Below are 16,191 nucleotides of genomic sequence, written 5' to 3'. Positions count from 1 at the left end.
ACCTTTTGGCAGAAAACTCTACCATGAAACTACTATCTCCAAAACTGACCTTTTTAGCACCTACCCTCCCCCTAGGGTATGGCCAATGCGTGGCCTCAACCCGCTGCCCCGCTGAAGGTGTCAGAAAAGAGACCGCTTGAGGGTGGCAGGTGCTGCCTGCAGAGGAGGCGAGTTACTCCTCCGACAATAGATGCAAAAGGAACAAGAGAGAAAAAAAATTAGAGAAAGGGGAAAAGAATGCACCAAAAGGAGGAAGAAATGGGAAGTGAGAGAAGAGAAAAGGCTGCGTTCAGAGAGAGAAGCCATCTTGCATGACTAGGATGCACAAGGCCATGAACATTGGTTTTAATACATTTTATTCTTGTTTTAGAGCTGGAATGGCTACTTGCTACTGCCACCATTGCCCATGCCCTTACTCGGCGCTACACCGCTACCCTCCCATCACACAGGGCCCACATTTCTATAAGGTAGCGTCGCTCGGACTAAATCACCACCTCACTGGGCAACAACCCAATGGGGCATGTTCGAAAAGTGTTGTGTGATCCAAACATAAGTGGCGCCGATGGGGACTCTCTCTTTAGTCGGGTCATCCTTCTCCTTAGGAGCCGCACCTATAAGGGACTCCTTCTGATGGTGCCATACATCTGAATTTGTGCTAAAAAAGCATACACGAGAACCTCCAATGGGAAGTTCCAGGATCACCGAAACATAGAGTCATAGTCATCTCCCTAGTCTGGAGGTGAAAATTGCCCGTCTCTGACGTCCATCGGTCAACAAGCGCGGATATCACTGAGGGGTTCATGTGTGGCGTCGACCGCGAGACAAGCTGGATAAATGGAAGGATTCCTAGCTTCTCAATCCAATCGGTGTACCGCTCGTCGTACACATCCTGCCAGATGAGATCTCGTGATACCTCGGGGTCGAGGTGGAAAAAGCTAAAAATATGTGGAAGTTGGACCATTATGTAATGTTGATAAAAAAAATAAACTAGCATGGTGAATTTGTATTACCCGGTTCTCCTCCGCCATAAACCTCGCGGGGTGCTCAAACTCATAATGTTGGTGGAGAATTGTCATCCTACATATTTGAAAATATATCCAACTAATAAGAAATAGACCATAAATAACCATAATCTACCATGTCTCGCATACAAGAAATCCACCGCGCCTCACATAATTTACGACATATCAAATGAAAAAATCTAACTAAAAAAGAAAATAACCATGCTCTATCACATGTACAACGCAAATGCACATGTTTATCAATTTTGCTCGGCTAAAATAAGCTAATACTCTACACGTGTTCACCATGTTCATGCACATCTCACACATCAATAGTAGTGGTATACAGTAGCTACCACTATAATATAAATCAACATCGCACAAGTTTCCCGGTCAATAGTAGTGGTATACAAATGCTAAAGGACAACAACAAAATCACCGTGAATGATAAACTAGAGTTTCACCTAAACTTGCGACAATAGGATCCACGTGAGGGATGTTCAGATGAAATTGAGGAGATCGGGAGAAAATATCTCGACAAAAAGAAGGGGGCCAAAGTCCACGGAGAAATCCTTTAGATTTAGACATTTTTGAGAAGAAGGATTTGAGAGAGGAGAGATGACAGCCGCCGACACCATTGAAGAGGTCTTGCGCCTTTTGCTTTTTGTTATTTTAAGTGGAGACCGATAGTCAGTGGCGGAGCCACCTCGCGGCGAGCTGGGTCAACTGGCTGGGCTCAGACCAGAATTTCCACTTTTTTTTGAACAGAGGATCGGTCCTAAGGACCGAGAAGCTTCATTTCATTTCGTCGATGGAGACACAATTTACATAAAGGACCCAAGAGACGTGAAAAATACAAACAAGTCCTCACTTTTTGCACAAAGGACCCTAAATCTAAACTGGAGAAAGCAATCGGGTCCAGCTCCTTCTCCATCGCGTCGATGCTCTTCAACACACCCAACCACGCCATCGCCGGGGACTTTACCACTTGGGATGGAGCGGCGAGAGCTCACTATACTGAAGCAGAAGGGCCTCCTTCTTGGCATAGAAGCCTGGAGGTTGAAGATGTCCATCTGCCGCCAGCCGGGAGAAGCCACTATTGCTGACAACGGAGGTGGGAGTGGTCGCCCTTCGACCATCATGGACGGTAGCAGAAGAGGTGCTGCGTGTATGCACTCCCCAGAGAAACGTCACAGCTCCCCCATTGCAGACTTTCCACATGACAGCCAAAATCATCAAATCCTTCCTCCTCAACATCACCACGATGAGAGAAAAGAAAGCTTAGATTGTGATGGTCTGGAATCAAAAATGATCTGAGAAAATAGACAGATCACAAATCACATGAGAAACCATGTTGTGCACTTGCTTGGGTGAATGAATGGCACACTATACAGTAGAGCAGTGTAAGCAGATGATAGAATCAATCCTAGCAGCAAAATGGAAAACAATTCCTAGGAGCTTGCGAAAAATTCTACCTAGCTGCGCACAGACAGAACTAGTCGAACAATGCAGGATATTTGCAGTAAAAACTGAAATCATTCCTTACAAAAACCTTGGATAACAAGGGGACATGCTAAGAAAGTGAGAACAATGGCTAACTAAAATATCTACCTATGAAATGACACTAACTAAAAAGCATCAACAACAAAAGAGGACTGCATCAATAGATTCATTAGATCACTGAGTTGCAGTTTACCAAAATAAAATGGTAGGGTTCACATGTACAACATAAACTACTAGCTCTATACAGATAACCAACTAGAGGAGCACAACTGAAATCACTCCAATCAGACGAGCACAAACTGAATCACAGTAACAAATCAACAAACTGACTTGGGGATTATGGCAAGTTCACATGCAAATCAGTACAAAAATCTACATAAACATACATAGGAACAGAACAAATCCGAAATCAAGCTACACATACAGCAGATCCGCGAGCAACAAGCTACCAAAATCCAACAAATAAACGTACAGAAGAAGATATGGGGTGATGCAGGGAGAAACCGTACCCATCCCGCCGGAACCGACGGCTCCTACCACGTCGCCGAGCCCATGGACGCTCATTGGAACACTCGCCATGGACCAACCCACGTCCTCGGTGACCAAGCGGACCCATGCTTCCGCCGATGTGAGGAACGAGTGCACTCGGCCCCAAAACGCTCTCGTACCCTTCACGCGCTAGAGAGAAACGCCGCTCACCTGGACGCAAGAGCTAGGGATCCTAGACGCGGGGAACAGCCGGGGTCAGAGAAGAACTTGAGGACGACGGCGACGTGCACCTACGGGGGAGAGCGGCGCTGACTGACGGCGGAGAGCTTCGGGAGCCAAGGGCGGCGGTGAGTGACGGCGGGGAGCTCCGGGAGCCAGCCTCTCCGCCGAGATCTACGCGGCGACCACCCTGGCGATATTTCTCCTCCACCGGGGAGAACGCGACAGAGGAAAAGTGGAGCACTACGCTACGCACGCTACGAACAAGAAGGCAGGGACCACGAAATTCAAACAGAAAAAACCAGAAAAAACCACGAATTGGAAAAACCCGACCAAACCCAGGACGCGGGACGCGAGAGGACTAATGAACGAAATCACCGATCCAAGATTCGCGCGAGAGGACGAATGAACGGCCAAAGATCCGACTTGAAGCCAGTTGTGTTTTCATCTAGCTGAAATTTAAGAATATCTTGCCGGGCCAAAATAAGCTAATACACCACACGTGTTCACCTTGTTCATGCACATGGCACGTATGAATAGCAGTGGTATACAGGAGCTACCACTATAATGCAAAGCAACATCGCACAACTTTCCCGGTCAATAGTAGTACAGGTGCGCCATACGATCCTTTCACCCACCCCCTAGACATACCAATGTCGCAGCATGTACAGGTGCGCCCCTACGTTGGGTCAAACTTTGGACGCACCAGGTGAGTAGTGTGCCATCGCTAATTGTGATAGCTATGACGCATCATGTACAAATGCGTCGCTGCTAGCTTTTTTTTCTAATAGTGGGTAGCGTCCCGCGCGAGGGAGCTAGGCTTGTTTGGGTAGCCATGTTCCCGACGCCACATAAGCGAGATGTGGGCCCTCCTATGTCATGCTAGCAACGAGTGTAGTGCGGCTCTGCGTGACAGGTGTCAAGTACTCTCTCCATTCCAATGAATAAGGTGTCTCCGTTTTTCGTGTTTCTTCTTTGACCGGAAAATACGACAAATATATAAGAGATTGAAGATATAAAATTACCATTATTAGAAAGTATGTTTCAATACGAATCCAACGATACTAATTATGTACGTATAATATAATTAAAATTTTGTTGCTCAATTTTTGTAGTCAAAGTTTATTTTGAAATAAGCTTGCTCCTTATTCAGCACGAGGAAATTACTTCTAAAATCATTTCGAAGATAAAGTTTTCTGCGCTCAAGTTTAGGAGGTTAGTTTTGTCTTTTTTTCACGTGCCGCAGCGGTGGGGTCTGGACGCATCTGACCTACCTGTGCCGTGCAACAGGGGAGCGACGAGCCGACGACGCGACGACATGAAGTCTTGTGACCTCGAAAGGCATGCCCAGGTTTTTTTACTTTGCTGCACTGCCGTCTTTTGAGGGTGGAAAGGTCTTCTCTGGAAAAACCGTGGGTGAGCTAATCCTGTGGGCCGGATGTAAGCCAGGAAGGATATACTGTTGGCTAATCTTAAGTTAATACTACTAATCTTAATCTTGCTTTCCTTTTTCTCCTTTCGACGGACATAGCGGTAGTCAACAGCACAATGGACGAACGACGGCCGGCTGTCCGCGACGGCCAGACATGCTCGGGAATTGACGACAGTGCTTTCTTCTCCGATTAGAATACACTTCTTATTTAGGTGCGATGCGTATTTTCTTTAGAGCAACTCTAATAAGTATAATTTGGTTGTTGGTATATGTAAGATGACATGTCATCTATATTCAATATATAACCAACAAGTATAATAGTTGGCTATATGAATGTACTACTTTTTCAATGGATGGCTCCACCTTTCATTCACACATTACCTAGGAAGCACGTGCTATAGCTAGCTTCTTGCATAAGAAGCAATTCCAATAAGTATAATCAACCACTTGGCTATAACAAGATGTTATATCATTTGTAGTCATCATATAGCTAACATGTATAATAGTTGGCTATAAGAATGAAGTACTTTACTAACATATGGACCACCTTTCACTCTCACAAAGTGTTGTGGGTATACTTCATGGGTGTACCATCGACAGTGCCTAGATCCGGCAAGCCCGGGTGGCCCACAGATGGTGATGAGGCGTGTGGCCCATCGGGCGGCCCAGTTGCTGTTGATCATGAAGGAAGAAGTCCGACCCGAGATCAGTAAGCCGGATCCGTACCGACATTAGGAGTAACCCGGATCCATGGAAGCCCATGAGGAACCCGGATCCAGTACGACGTATATGGAAGGCGGATCCGTGACGTGCACGGCAAGATATTGTACCGTAGTAAGGCTATCTGTAATCCGGCTAGGACTCTCCATGTAAACCCTAGATTCGTGCGCCTTTATAAGCCGGATCCCGGGATCCCTAGAGGCACAACCACAACTCATTGTAACAACGCGAAAGCGCCCAGATAATTCCGGACAAGCGACGAGTAGGCCCTGTCATCGTGCGGGTGTTCCGAAGGCCGGGTAACTCGCGTACCACCGTCCCGTGTGCACTCCGCCCTATGGCCCCTACTTCTTCTCCCCTCGTGAGGATCCCTCCTCCGAGGTACCGTCGATCAGGCAACGGCGGTTGGCGCCCACCGTGGGGCTCGCGGCGTCCTGGAGGCCGGAGCCGGGAGGGTTCCGCCATGGGAAGCTACGACGACACCATCGCCGTGGGGCGTGTCCTTTACGCCGGAAATCTGCCGATCGTCCCTCCGGATGAGTGTTGGATTCCGGCTAAAACCGACCCCGTCAAGCTCTCCATCGTCCCGAGTTGGCGGCATACACATCTTCATCGGGGAAACCGTCGATTCCGACGGAAACCCGCCGTAGTAGCGCCGACGCGACCGCCGCTGAGCGAGGACGCAGTCGCGAAGATCCGATCCGAGACGCGAGAACTTCCTAGCGAAGATTCCGCCTTAGATCCGAAAAAATCAAAACCCACCCAATCCGCCCCGAGCGAGGAAGTAACGGTGGAAGACCAATGCGGATCCGCCCGGGTCTCCCGGGTGTTAGAGAAGCAAAGGTGTCACTTCGTACACTTCTTGGCCCATACCGCCGGAACCGCCCCTCATGAAGCCGGAGCTGGTCCCGAGCAGGTCGAGGCCCCGGAAAACAACGCTGCTCCGGATCGGCAAGAGGCTGTCGGAGAAAGCGAAACTCCGGCTGAAGAGTCGATTTTGGGAAATCTAAGCCCAATCTCCGGAGACACCCAGTCCATGGACACTGCAGAGTTTGATCGCAAGGTGGCGGAACTTGGATACGGTGAACAGCCTGAAGTCGATTCCATCCAGCCAAAGCAGGTACTTGCAACTGTAGCGGCGCTCGGAGAAAACGGATCAGAAGAGGCAGGCACTCAATCCGACCCCCAGCCATCCCACCACGGATCTCCGATGTCACGGGAGCGGCCCCGAGGGGATTCTCCCTCGGAGAGCCTCCTGTCGCCTGAGGAGATAGTCGCACAAGCACGCATGGATTTGGTCGCAAAGTCAGACGTCCTCAACAAGCCAATAACCCCTGGCGACGCCGCAGATCCGGAGGCTTTAGAGGCCACTAGAAAGGAGATGCCGGCCACGGCCAAAAAGTTTGCCAACACCGCAGCTGCTATATTGGATGAGAGGGAAGAAGCCTGCACCGACCATGGATCGCTTTGAAAGGCGGGATCGCGAAATCACCGCAACGCTCGAGCAAGTCAAGAGTATGAGAAAGGAGCTGGGAGGTGAAAATGACCTACGCACGAGCGGAGGCCGATAGAATCATCGGAGAAGCAATCCCTCCCCGCAGGATGAACTTCGCAACCCTCGCCGAACGGCAGCCGCTCGCCACCCCAAAGGACAATATGGCGAAAGCTGCAGAAATTCTGAAGAAAGGTGACGAGGAGATTGACATCAACTACTTACGCACGCTCGTCGCTTCAGCGGTTAAACAACAGAGCAAGGCAGACACTTCGCGCAAGTTGGAATCTAACCCGGAGCATTGCGTCTCCACTGCGCAGAAGGACGCCCACAACAATCGCCATCGAGATGACGAGTCGCGAACCGGATCCTCGGAACGCAGGAGGAAAGCCAGGGAACACCCAAATCCGATCCCCGTACCATCAAAGACGCCACCGTCAGATCCGAGAAAGGGAAAGGATCCAATGTACTCTGGACGAGAGAAGTACCGCAACGCCTCTCCTCCGCCTAATGGTTACCCGCGTCCCCCTCGTCGCCGTAGTCCAGCCGGAAACACCAGGCCTCAAGGGCATGGTGGAATTGTTATCCGCGACATCGTGATGCCCTCCGGAAACCGGAACGAGGAGCGCACGCCGGAACCTCGCCGGAATCGAACAATGATCGTGAGCCCGAGCCTAGGAGGAGCCGGAATGAGGAGCGCGACCGGAGCCCCGCCGGAGCCGGAACGACCGGGCGGCCGGCGTCACGGCGAAGGCGGCCACGAGAGCGGAGCCGGCACCGGGAGGGCCGGGGAGAATCTGCGAGCGGAAGCGAGGAGGTCGGATCGGCCCCCTCGCAGGTCTCCTCACCACCACCTAGCGGTGGCGGCGGAGGTGGAGGCGGAGGCGGTGGCCGGAGATCTCGCTCTCGCTCACGGTCCCCGTCACGGCTCGCGCGACGCGCGGGAACGCCTCAACGAATACGTAACCGACTACATCGGACCAAAGTGCTTTGGCGAGGATGATTCGAGAGGAACCAAAGCCAAGGAGCTCCCTCAAGCTACCCGGAAATACGAAGCATTATGATGGCACCGAAAGGCCGGATACCTGGATTGAGGATTACTACAATGCGATAACCTTTGCCGGAGGAACCCCTAATATCGCCTGCCGCATGCTCCGGCTTGTACCTTGTAGGACCAGCCCGGATCCGGCTCGGTGACCTCGAGAAAAACTCTATCTTTTGCTGGTTCGACCCGAAGACCGCTTTTGAGAAACACTTCACGGGCACCTACAAAAGACTCGCCACGGCAAGCGACTTACGAGCTTGCATCCGGAAGAAGGGAGAATCCTCAAGAAACTTCCTCACACGATGGTTGGCATGCGAGAACGAGTGCGAAAACGTCGACCACACCACTCGCCATGTACGCCTTCATTGGTGGACTGCAGAGAGGAGGATTGCTGAGGCATAAGCTTACATGTTTGGCTAACGCCAACAAACCGACTTTGGACGAGATGATCTCCATCGCCGGTGATCTACCGCCGCCGATGACGACGCAGGCGGTGATATCGCAGCTACAGCAATCCCCTGCACCAACAAAAGAAGAACCGTGATAACGGTAACAACGACGGCCACAAACGCAAAAACCCCGATGACCGAGAAGAGTGGCGGATCCGACATGGTCGCCATGGCGTTCCAACGCGGAGGTTCGGAGAGGCGGAAGAGGACGCGGCCGCGGAGGCGAGGCCGGCGGGGGTCGGCAGCATGGCACCGAGGTCACCGCCGGCGGATCCCGCGCCCGCAAACCTACGAGGAGTACGAGAGACATGCCTGCCCGGCCCACTTGGATCCGGCTACAGGGAAGTCCACTCACACCAACCGTAACTGCAAGTGGGTCAACGACCTAAAGAACGACCCGGAGGCAGGATACAAGCGAGCCCGGAAGCACCGCCCACGCGGCAAAGGAGGCAAGGGCAAGAACAAGGACAAGGAAGAGGACAGTTCCGAGGCGATGGACGAAGATGATAACTCGCCGGATCCCAAAGCCGGATCCGCGAGTAAATCCAACCCCTTCGAGAAAAAGAGCGTGGGGGCTTACCACACCTTCCTCGGAACCCCCACGATCCGCGCTACAAAATCAGCTACCCGGATCCCGAACGCCACGGTTCCGGGCTGTGCCGCGATATGTCGGGTGGTCGGAAGTTCCGTGCACATTTGACGAGGAGGATCATCCCGCCATTGTGCCAAAAGAATACTACGCCTTGGTTGTGAGTCCCCGCATAGACGGGTATGACTTCTCCAAGTGCCTCATGGATGGCGGGGCCAGCTTGAACATCATGTACCGGAGACTCGGAGCGGATGAACCTCACCAAGGAACAGCTCAAACACAGCACCACTGAGTTTCACGGCGTGGTTCCGGGTAAGAAGGCGAATTCCCTTGGCAGCATCACACTTCCCGTGGCTTTCGGCGATGTTCATAATTTCCGCGAAGAAAAGATCACGTTTGAAGTTGTGCCCTTCAAGAGCTCCTACCACGTCATCTTCGGCAGGCCCACCTACCACAAGTTCCACGCAAGAGCGTGCTATATCTACAACAAGCTCAAGATGCCGGGTCCCAACGGTATGATTACCATATCCGGAGACTACAAAAAGGCTCACGAGTGCGAGTTGGGCGAAGCCGCCTTCGCGAGTCCGTCATATCCGGAGAAGAGCCGAAAGGCTACGAGCCGCGGTGGATCCGACCGAGATGCAAACCACCAAGAAGCGGATCTCCGAACGGAAAAACTCCTTCGGGGCCGCGATAGAGACCAAGAAAGTCAACTTCAAGGAAGATGACCCTAGCAAGCAAGTCTCGATCGGAGCCAACATGGACCCCAAATAGGAAGACGCGCTCGTCGAGTTCCTCCGCGCTAACATGGATATCTTCGCATGGCAACCTTCCGACATGTCCGGAGTACCTAGGGAACTCGCCGAGCACTACCTCAACATAAATCCGGGGCTAAACCGGTGAAACAAGCTATGCGACGCTTTGGAGATAAGAAGCGCCGCGCCATAGGAATGGAACTAGCAAAGTTACTAGAAGCGGGTTTTGTAATAGAAGTTATCCACACCGATTGGGTCGCGAATCCCGTCCTTGTACCCAAAAAGAACAACGAAATACTAAGAATGTGCATCGATTACTGCGGCTTGAACAAGCATTGCCCGAAGGATCCGTTCCCCTTGCCGCGCATTGACCAAGTCATTGATTCGACGGCGGGGCGGAACTTCGTGTTTTCTTGATGCGTATTCCGGGTATCATCGGATCCGGATGAAGGAATCCGACCAAAAGGCGACTTCATTCATTACCCCGTTTGGCACTTACTTGCTATGTCACTATGCCTTTTGGTTTGAAAAACGCAGGTGCCACCTACCAACGTACGATGCGGCGGTGCTCGAAGGACCAAATTGGCCGGAACGTGCACGCCTACGTCGACGACATCGCGGTCATGACCCGGAAAGGATCCGACCTGATCGGCGACCTCACGAAAACCTTTGAGAATCTCCGTCGGTACAAGATGATGTTGAATCCGGCTGAAGTGCGTCTTTGGCGTGCCAGCCGGAAAACTCCTTGGCTTCATAGTCTCTCACGGAGGCATTGAGGTTAACCGGAAAAGATCAAGGCAATCCTGTGTATCAAACGGCCAACTTGTCTCAAAGATGTGCAACGACTAGCTGGTTGTGTCGCGGCAATCGATAGGTTTGTTAGCCGTCTTGGCGAGAAGGCGCTACCTCTGTACAAGTTGTTGAAGAAAACAGACAAATTTGTTTGGGACGACGCGGTTGACGCAGCTCTTCGAGGGTTGAAGGAAATACTTACCTCCCCACCTATCTTGGCAGCCCCAGCAGAGTCAGAGCCAATGCTCCTTTATCTGGCAGCTACCAACAAAGTCATCAGCCTCGTCATCGTGGTGGAGCGAAAGGAAGAAGGTCATGAATATGACGTCCAAAGACCTGTCTACTACATAAGCGAGGTGCTTGACGAGTCAAAGCAAAGATACCCTCACTTTCGAAGCTAGCTTATGGAGTTTTCCTAGGCAGCCGGAAGCTGAGACACTACTTCCAAGAGCACCCGATGACGATTGTGAGCAAGGCTCCGCTGTCAACAATTCTCAACAATGCTGACGCAACAGGACGGACGGCTAAATGGGGCATTGAATTATCCGCCTTCGACATCGCTTACAAGCCAAGGACCGCAGTAAAATCCCAAGTCTTGGCAGATTTCGTTGCAGATTGGACAGAAGCTCCGGATGCAAGTCCGGAGCCGGAACCGAAGACATGGGTCATGCACTTCGACGGATCCAAGCAGCATCAAGGCTCAGGAGCCGGAGTCACCCTGAAGTCCCCTACCGGAGAAGAACTGCAGTATGTTCTGCAGATTCACTTCGAAGCTACAAACAACATGGCGGAGTACGAGGCTCTACTACACGGATTGCGCATCGCTAAGGAAATAGGGATCAAGCACATCATCTGTTGCGGAGATTCCGACCTCGTGGCACGACAAGTAGCCGGAACCCGGAACGCCGAAATTCCGTCATGGCGGCTTACGGAGACGAAGTTGACGAGATCGCCAAGTGCTTTCTAGGATACGAAGTCAAGTATGTCCGGAGAGACGACAATACGGCGGCAGATATGCTATCCAAGCTCGGATCCGCGAGAAAGCCAATTCCGCCCGGAATTTTCCTGGAGCATCTCCGGATACCCTCGGTGAAGGGCGCTAACCCGGAAAACCCAGAAGTGGCAGTATCTCCGGCCAGAGAGGTATTGGCTACCATTCCGGCTTGGACACAGCCTTTCCTGGACTACCTCATCGATCAAAAGTTGCCGGAGGACGAGGTCCTCGCGCGACAGATCATCAGATGAGCACGATCCTACACAATTGTTGATGGACAGCTCTACAAACGAAGCGCAACAGGGGTGTTTCTCAAATGCGTCTCTGATACGTCTCCAACGTATCGATAATTTCTTGTGTTCCATGCCACATTATTGATGTTATCTACATGTTATATGCACACTTTATGTCATATTCGTGCATTTTCAGGAACTAACCTATTAACAAGATGCCGAAGTGCCGTTCTCGTTTCTCGCTGTTTTTGGTTTCGGAAATCCTAGTAACGAAATATTCTCGGAATCGGACGAAATCAACGCCCGGGTTCCTATTTTACCCGAAGCATCCGGAACACCCGAGAACCGCGCAGAGGGGGCACAGGGCCACCAAACCCTAGCCCGGCGCGGCCAAGGGGCGCGCCCCCTAGGGTTTGGCCAGCCCTTCGACCTTCTCCGCGCCGCCTCTCCGCCTATAAAAAGCCCCCGGATCGAAAACCCGATACCGATTGACGAAACCCACGAAAACCTGCCGGAGCCGCCGCCATCGCGAAGCCAAGATCCGGGGACAGGAGTCTCCGTTCCGGCACCCCGCCGGAGCGGGGAAGTGCCCCGGAAGGCTTCTCCATCGACACCGCTGCCATCTCCACCGCCATCTTCATCACCGCCGTCTGCTCCCATGAGGAGGGAGTAGTTCTCCATCGAGGCTCGGGGCTGTACCGGTAGCTATGTGGTTCATCTCTCTCCTATGTGTTTCAATACAATAATCTCATGAGCTGCCTTACATGATTGAGATTCATATGATGATGCTTGTAATCTAGATGTCATTATGCTAGTCAAGTGAGTTTTACTTATGTGATCTCCGGAGACTCCTAGTCCCACGTGTGTAAAGGTGACAGGTGTGTGCACCGTGTGGGTCTCTTAGGCCATATTTCACAGTAATACTTACTCATTGAATGGCATAGTGAGGTGCTTATTTATATCTCTTTATGATTGCAGCATGTTTGTATCACTACTATCTATGTGCTACTCTAGTGATTTGTTATTAAAGTAGTTTATTCCTCCCGCATGTGTGCAAAGGTGACAAGTGCGTGCATCGTGTTAGTACTTGGTTTATGCTATGATCATGATCTCTTGTAGATTATGGAGTTAACTATTGCTATGATAATATTGATGTGATCTATTCCTCCTACATATGCATGAAGGTGACAAGTGTGCATGCTATGCTAGTACTTGGTTTAGTCTGTTGATCTATCTTACACTAAAGGTTACTAAAACATAAGCATTATTGTGGAGCTTGTTAACTCCGGCATTGAGGGTTCGTGTAATCCTACGCAATGTGTTCATCATCCAACAAAAGTGTAGAGTATGCATTTATTTATTCTGTTATGTGATCAATGTTGAGAGTGTCCACCAGTGAAAGTCTATTCCCTAGGCCTTGTTCCTAAATACTGCTGAGTTACTACTGCTTGTTTACTCGTTTTATCGCGTTACTACTGTCTGCAATACCACCACCATCAACTACGCGCCAAGCACTTTTCCGGCACCGTTGCTACTGCTCATACTTATTCATACCACCTGTATTTCACTATCTCTTCGCCGAACTAGTGCACCTATTAGGTGTGTTGGGGACACAAGAGACTTCTTGCTTTGTGGTTGCGGGGTTGCATGAGAGGGATATCTTTGACCTCTTCCTCCCCGAGTTCGATAAACCTTGGGTATCCACTTAAGGGAAACTTGCCGCTGTTCTACAAACCTCTGCTCTTGGAGGCCCAACACCTGTCTACAAGAATAGAAGCTCCCGTAGACATCAAGCACTTTTCCAGGCGCCGTTGTCGGGAGGAAAGGTAAAAGGCACTCATACTACGGTCTCAGGTAAAGTATTTTTCCGGCGCCGTTGTGTGTGTGCTCAAAGCTATTTCCTTTAGATCCTGCAATTGCATCTTGTTGTTTCTTGTTTACACTAGTTTGGCATAATGTACAAGAGTGAGCTTCTTATTCTATTTCCCGAATTAAAACATGGATTGTTTGATGCGAAAATTAAAAAACCTATGAAATCTTATTTGCATGCTGGTAGTAATATTAGTATGAACGCTTTGAACACCATTGTTGATAATAATATAGAAAGTTCTAAGCTTGGGGAAGCTGGTTTTCATGATCTTTTTAGTCCCCCAAGCATTGAGGAGAAAATTTTCTTTGATGATACTTTGCCTCCTATTTGTGATGATTATAATAGTGGTCTTTTGGTACAACCTATTATGGAGAGTAAATTTTGTTGTGATTATACTATGCCTCCTACACTCGATGAGAATAATAATGATAGCTACTTTGTCGAATTTGCTCCCACTACAACTAATAAAATTGATTATGCCTATGTGGAGAGTAATGATTTTATGCATGAGACTCATGATAAGAATGCTTTATGTGATAGTTATATTGTTGAGTTTGCTCATGTTGCTACTGAAAGTTATTATGAGAGAGGAAAATATGGTTGTAGAAATTTTCATGTTACTAGAATGCCTCTCTATGTGCTGAAATTTTTGAAGCTACACTTGTTTTATCTTCCTATGCTTGTCACTTTGCTCTTCATGAACTTGTTTATTTACAAGATTCCTATGCATAGGAAGCATGTTAGACTTAAATGTGTTTTGAATTTACCTCTTGATGCTCTCTTTTGCTTCAAATACTATTTCTTGCGAGTGCATCATTAAAACTGCTGAGCCCATCTTAACGGCTATAAAGAAAGAACTCCTTGGGAGATAACCCATGTGTTATTTTAATACAGTACTTTGTTTTTATTTTGTGTCTTGGAAGTTGTTTACTACTGTAGCAACCTCTCCTTATCTTAGTTTTGAGTTTTGTTGTGCCAAGTTAAGCCGTTGATAGAAAAGTAAGTACTAGATTTGGATTACTGCGCAGTTCCAGATTTCTTTGCTGTCACGAATCTGAGCCCACTGCCCTGCAGGAAGCTCAGAAAATTATGCCAATTTACGTGCATGATCCTCAGATATGTACGCAACTTTCATTCAATTTGAGCATTTTCATTTGAGCAAGTCTGGTGCCATTTTAAAATTCGTCAATACGAACTGTTCTGTTTTGACAGATTCTGCCTTTTATTTCGCATTGCCTCTTTTGCTATGTTGGATGAATTTCTTTGATCCACTAATGTCCAGTAGCATTATGCAATGTCCAGAAGTGTTAAGAATGATTGTGTCACCTCTGAATATGTCCATTTATATTGTGCACTAACCCTCTAATGAGTTGTTTCGAGTTTGGTGTGGAGGAAGTTTTCAAGGATCAAGAGAGGAGTATGATGCAACATGATCAAGAAGAGTGAAAGCTCTAAGCTTGGGGATGCACCCGGTGGTTCATCCCTGCATATATCAAGAAGACTCAAGCGTTTAAGCTTGGGGATGCCCAAGGCATCCCCTTCTTCATCGATAAATTATCGTGTTCCTTCTCTTGAAACTATATTTTTATTCGGTCACATCTTATGTGCTTTACTTGGAGCGTCCTGTGTGCTTTTGTTTTTGTTTTTGTTTGAATAAATTGGATTACATCATGCTTGTGTGGGAGAGAGACACGCTCCGCTGGTTCATATGAACACATGTGTTCTTAGCTCATAATATTCATGGCGAAGTTTCCTCTTCGTTAAATTGTTATATGGTTGGAATTGGAAAATGATACATGTAGTAATTGCTATAATGTCTTGGGTAATGTGATACTTGGCAATTGTTGTGCTCATGTTTAAGCTCTTGCATCATATACTTTGCACCTATTAGTGAAGAATACATAGAGCATGCTAAAATTTGGTTTGCATATTTGGTTTCTCTAAGGTCTAGATAATTTCTAGTATTGAGTTTGAACAACAAGGAAGACGGTGTAGAGTCTTATAATGTTTTCAATATGTCTTTTATGTGAGTTTTGCTGCACCGGTTCATCCTTGTGTTTGTTTCAAATAAGCCTTGCTAGCCTAAACCTTGTATCGAGAGGGAATACTTCTCATGCATCCAAAATACTTGAGCCAACCACTATACCATTTGTGTCCACCATACCTACCTATACTACATGGTATTTTCCCGCCATTCCAAAGTAAATTGCTTGAGTGCTACCTTTAAAATTCCATCATTCACCTTTGCAATATATAGCTCATGGGACAAATAGCTTAAAAACTATTGTGGTATTGAATATGTAATTATGCACTTTATCTCTTATTAAGTTGCTTGTTGTGCGATAACCATGTTCACTGGGGAACGCCATCAACTCATTGTTGAATTGCATGTGAGTTGCTATGCATGTTCGTCTTGTCTGAAGTAAGGGCGATCTACACTGAGTTGAATGGTTTGAGCATGCATATTGTGAGAGAAGAACATTGGGCCGCTAACTAAAGCCATGATTCATGGTGGAAGTTTCAGTTTTGGACAAACATCCTCAAATCTCTAATGAGAAAAGAATTAATTGTTGTCAAATGCTTAAAGCATTAAAAGAGGAGTCCATTA

Source organism: Lolium rigidum, chromosome 5 (assembly GCF_022539505.1).
Source record: "Lolium rigidum isolate FL_2022 chromosome 5, APGP_CSIRO_Lrig_0.1, whole genome shotgun sequence".
NCBI lineage: Eukaryota > Viridiplantae > Streptophyta > Magnoliopsida > Poales > Poaceae > Lolium > Lolium rigidum.
This window is presented reverse-complemented; position numbering follows the sequence as displayed.